The 5,264-nt window shown below is 29.0% G+C and overlaps 1 protein-coding gene across 2 annotated transcripts in view; it reads right to left on the bottom strand.

The window, feature by feature from the left end:
• The window catches only part of LOC106688869 (uncharacterized), a 111,690-nt gene that overhangs the window by 63,052 nt on the left and 43,374 nt on the right, over positions 1–5,264 (bottom strand). The window lies entirely within an intron of this gene.

Here is a 5,264-nt window from a genome sequence, read left to right as displayed (position 1 = left end):
CAATTTAGTTCGAATAAGTAATATTTATTAATTTTATTCAGGGCGGACGAAATCAAAACCACCCATGAATATTACTAAAATGTATATTATTTAAAATGGTAAAATATTTTTTAAAAATAAAAGTTCATTGAAGTATAATTATCTGGGCTTGTATCTATCAGAAAAAATAAAAAACTATCAAAGAAATATTTAGATCGAACATAGGAAAACGCTGAAATAAAAAGTTGTTCGGATGGGGAAAAAATATTTAATCAATTTATCTAAAGTAAAATATTTTATCGGTATGTTATAACATTTGCAGAGTAAGAGAATCTACTAAAGGGGACTTAGAGCAAGGCAATCAGTATTCGAGTTTGTTAAAGCTATTATAATGAGTAATCAATAAGGGAGCGAGCAGTAGTGGCGGGCGGTAACGGGCACCAATACTGATGTCGTTCCCTTTGATGTTGGCGATTGGCATTGCATGCAGGCTGGATGGTCTAGGTTAAAACGGTACACGAGTCATCACTTGCCAGAATGGTTCTATTATTTCATTACATACATTCGAATATGGATTTGGATGCGGTAAAAAAAACAAAAACATAATTTAGATTAAGTAGTAAATTAAAACCATATTTTTGTAGTGAAAATATAAACTAATGAAGAAAGTTGGTCCGGGAAGAGGTCAAAAAGGTTGCTCCAAATCTTTAAAAAAAATTTATTTCACAACGTTTCACCCACGTTGCAGGGCTTCATTAGAGTTGATACATTGTTAAATATGCATAGTAGTAGGGCTAAAAGAATATACATATTAAGAATATATCTTATTTTTTTGATTGTCATTCCTTACTTCTTCATGTATATAGTTTTATTACGGTCATTTTATTTATGTTTCTGTTTATATACATGTAGAGATTTTATTCATTTATAGACATTTTATTTGTTTATTGATTGATTTTTTGGTATACATGTGATCATTCATCAGTATTATTTATTGTCCAAGTTTTTGACAAATTTCCATATTCATCACTAAATATATATGAAAAAAAAGAAAAGACACAAAAGTTATAAAAATGAATAATGTAAATTAAAAGAATATTAATTTTGTTTTAAACGATTACAATAAGAATTAAATTCTTAATTAATATTCTTTTAATTTATTTTTATATCTTTTGTGTATATCAGCCGAACTTCAAAGATTCCATTAGGTAATATATATTTATAAGTCAATAGTTATATATATATATTTAGTAGTTTACAACGATTTATGATCGTGTTACATGATGTAACCAACCAAATTAATTGTAGGTTGAATTGGACAAATACCAACTAATTTAGTTGTAAGATTTAGCGGTAGCTAACAGTCAATAACTATATTAGTCCCAATTTCTTAGTGGAACTGATTCTGACAACTATTAAGCTATTAGTTTGTACCCTAGCTAACCAAATATTAGCTAGCTAATGCCCAACTCTGTCTAGAATAAGCTTGTTATAGAGAACGTTAAGTGGAATTGTTTTTAACTTGGATTCCCAGTCCCTTCATTTTTATCCTTTCAAATAAATAAATAAATAAAATGTCTATAAATGAATAAAATCTCTACTTGTATATAAACAGAAACATAAATAAAATGAACGTAATAAAACTATATACATGAAACAGTAAGGAATGACAATGAAAAAAATAAAAGCACTAATTCACACTATTATATACAATGAATGGAATATGGTCAGGGTGCGGTAATATACTCGGTCAATAAAAAAAAACGGTCAATCAATAATCTTCTAGTATTATATACAATATTTGCACTCAGGCCTGAGGATCCCCGAGCCCACTCTATCCTCCACGCATGAGGGCTAGAGCAACGCTATCTAAAAAAATCTAGGACTAAAAGAATATACATATAGATGTATATGCTTTTAGTCCTAGATTTTTTTTTTTCCTAACCTCCTATTTATTTATTTTGGACCAATTACAATTATATACATTTTATTCCTAGCATACTAACAATGTATCAGCTCTGATGAAGCCCTGCAACGTGGGTGAAACGTTATATAATAAATGTTTTTTAGGATTTGGAGCAACCTTTTTGACCTCTTCCCGGACCATCTTTCTTCATTTGTTTATATTTTAACTAAATAAATATGATTTAATGTACTGCTTAATCTTAATTATGCCTTTTTTTTTTATTTACCGCATCCAAATGCATGTAATTCAATAATGGAGCTATTCTGGCAAGTGACAACTTGGGTACCGTTTATTAAATGCATTGCGTTACCTCAAATTCGTCAATTATAAAATATAAACTAAATATAATAAAATTAACAAATATTGGCATATACGAGTATACGTATGGTTTATACATATATAATAGAAACTTAGTTCAAACATTAAATTTTATGCTACAAAAATAAAAATTTAGTCCAAAAAGAGTAAAACGTGCAATTTTCTGCATTATAATATGTATTATTATACATAACATTTTATAATAATATAATATTAGTGTTATTTGAATGTCTTTTCCGTGGTTAGGATCTCTGTCGAGGTTTGAGGAATTTGAAGTAAAGGAACAAAATATGCCATAGTAAGAAAATTCTGTCTCTAATGATGACCAAAAGTTCGGTCAGAAACAACGAAAAACCTTATCATTAGTGAAAAATATGACTCCTTCCATACAATAACGTCATAATTGGAAAATCATGTTTTTTTAGATAACAAAGGAATAATTTCAACTATTATATAGTAGTGTCATTTCTGAGCTTTAAAGCCAATCGTACCATTTCTTAATTTTGTATTATAGTTTTACAGAAATTTATACAGAATCATATACTTATATACCTACATCAAGAAGTGATAAGATGAAAACCGAAAATTGACTGGTAAAAGTAATAACCAGTGAAATAAATATCACTAAAAAGATTGATTGAACTACTTTGTAAAGAATTTCCTTTCTTTCAATAGATTAATAGAGTAAATGAACTCTTTATTATCAATATATAATATTTTAATGAATAAAATAATTCCTAATTGTTTTCATCTTAAAATTTAGTTATATTAAAAACAAAGTTTGAAGTGAATTGTTTACTGAGTTGTTTGTTGTTGATTAAATGTAACATAGATATCGTTAGAGCCTAGGTCATCCACAAAACCTCGATACTTTTTTTATCAGATATACAATATCCAATGAAAAAATAGAATATATACTATGGATAGGTTTTATTTTTTTTTTAAATATTTGTTGTATTATAAACAATTTGGCAATAAACTTTATAATGAAATTTAAATAAAACTTATTTGATCAACACCTCAGTATAATGGAATATCACTAACCAAGGTTCTTACCTTGGTTAGAGATATTCAGTGGTTACCTCCTTCCACGACGGAGGACCCCGAACCACTGGTATTTTGTAAATAATTTTTAAAATAAACAAATATTTGAAAATTAAAAAAAAAAAAAAAAGAAAATCACAAAATATTTATATAGATAAATAAATATAAATTCAATTTTATTCTGGGACAAAGTCCCTTCGGAATAAATAACATGAATGTAAAGGGAAAAAAATTAACTTTAAATTTTACAAGCTAATTACTGGGTGTTTACAATATTTGTATGTTATTTAATATCTGATATTAAAGGCTTCATTTTAATCCTTATTTGTCTTTCATGTAAATAATGCAGATAGTGTTGTACATTTTGAATAATCCTTAAGTTAATTATTCATACCAACTGCCTCTGCCGTTTGTTACGTTGAATAAATTTCACCGATAGTGTACTCTTTTTATGGGATATAACCAATATTATTATTGTTATATTATCATCTATTACTGGATTACAATTTCCGATTTTTGCTCGCTTATCTCGCTCAAGGGACAATGAAACTACCAACGAATCCTGTTGAGTTTGGGGGCTAAATTCGAATAAATACGATAAGGTGGGGTTAAAACACACAGAGCCAAAAAAAGTTGTCCTTTGTGGTCTTCTCATTAGTGGAAAGGGACCAGTATAGAAACTTTGTTCGCTGGAGAGTGAATATTTATTTTAAGACAATGATGATTTTAAATAAAATCTTTACTTTTGGTGTAAAAAGCTTGATAGAAAGTTAAGCGTGGGTCGATTAACAAAAAAGGGGAATGGGCCATTTACTGTTATCGATCAAGCAATCAAAAGAAACATCTCGTGTGAAAAGTCTAGTTGTTAATGAATAAGATGCCGATGAAATGATTATTGTTTCTTCTTTCTCCATAACAGCAAAGTTATTTTAAACATAAAGGTCTCCTCACCATTATTTTGCTATGCCCACGCATTAACTAATCAAAGCTCATTTATCCCGATAATTAAAATAAAATACCAAAGTGTAGAGGTTATAGAGGGTCTCCAAGATGAGTTGATTCTTCTATGCTGTGATGAGATGACGGCCTAGATTCGACATTCGCCCTCTTTGTCATCTATGCTTTACCCTAAATAGATTATGAGACCCAGGTAGAAAACCGAATTTAAAATCGTTTAAGGCCTTCTCTCTAATTTTCCCAATGATTTACGTTAGATATAAATGATGAATATAAAAGAAGATTGTTCATATTAAAATAAACATAAACAATATTGTAGACGTTGCTGGAGTCTTATTAATTAATTTGCCAATATTTTTAATAGTTTTTCCTGATCCTAACACGGACCCATCTCCTTGATTTAATATCAGCTAACCATCTATACAGGGATCTAGAAATTATCTTAGGGGTGGTTCGTAAAAAAAAAATTGTATAATGCTCTAAATTTGATTTTATTGATGTATCATTATTAAATTTGATAAAATCATAAAAGAATACTTCGCAGCCAAAACTATAGAGGCAGGAATTCTATTGTTTTTGTGGAATTCAGATTACGGTCAACGGTGGCTGTCAATGAAAAAAGCTTTTATGGAGTTTTCTGGGATTCGAATTGGAGGAGTTGGTTTTAATTTTGCAATAGAGAAAATGCACCATATAATTTAAACTACGTATTCCTGCATAATATATTACTATACATTTTTAAATATAAAAATGTGGAGGATATTATTCTATTATCGTATTAATCCGAAAATTAAAAATTTCAATTTCTTTGGGGGGAGCAGGCGCACCTCTATACACGCCATGTGTTGTAGCTAAGAAAGTTCATAGCTGGCCATTATTTTTAATTCTATCATTACCTTGAGAATTATACCTGCGATGCGCATGGATCTTTCGGATCCATTATTATTCATAATGAGGTGTAGATAGGTGACCGTAGATTAATGCTTTGAGAAGTTTGTCG

This window comes from Halyomorpha halys, unplaced genomic scaffold (assembly GCF_000696795.3).
Source record: "Halyomorpha halys isolate HHAL.00 unplaced genomic scaffold, Hhal_1.1 Scaffold1222.1, whole genome shotgun sequence".
NCBI lineage: Eukaryota > Metazoa > Arthropoda > Insecta > Hemiptera > Pentatomidae > Halyomorpha > Halyomorpha halys.
Note: the sequence above shows the minus strand (reverse complement) of the source record. Positions and strands in the feature narration are given on the sequence as shown.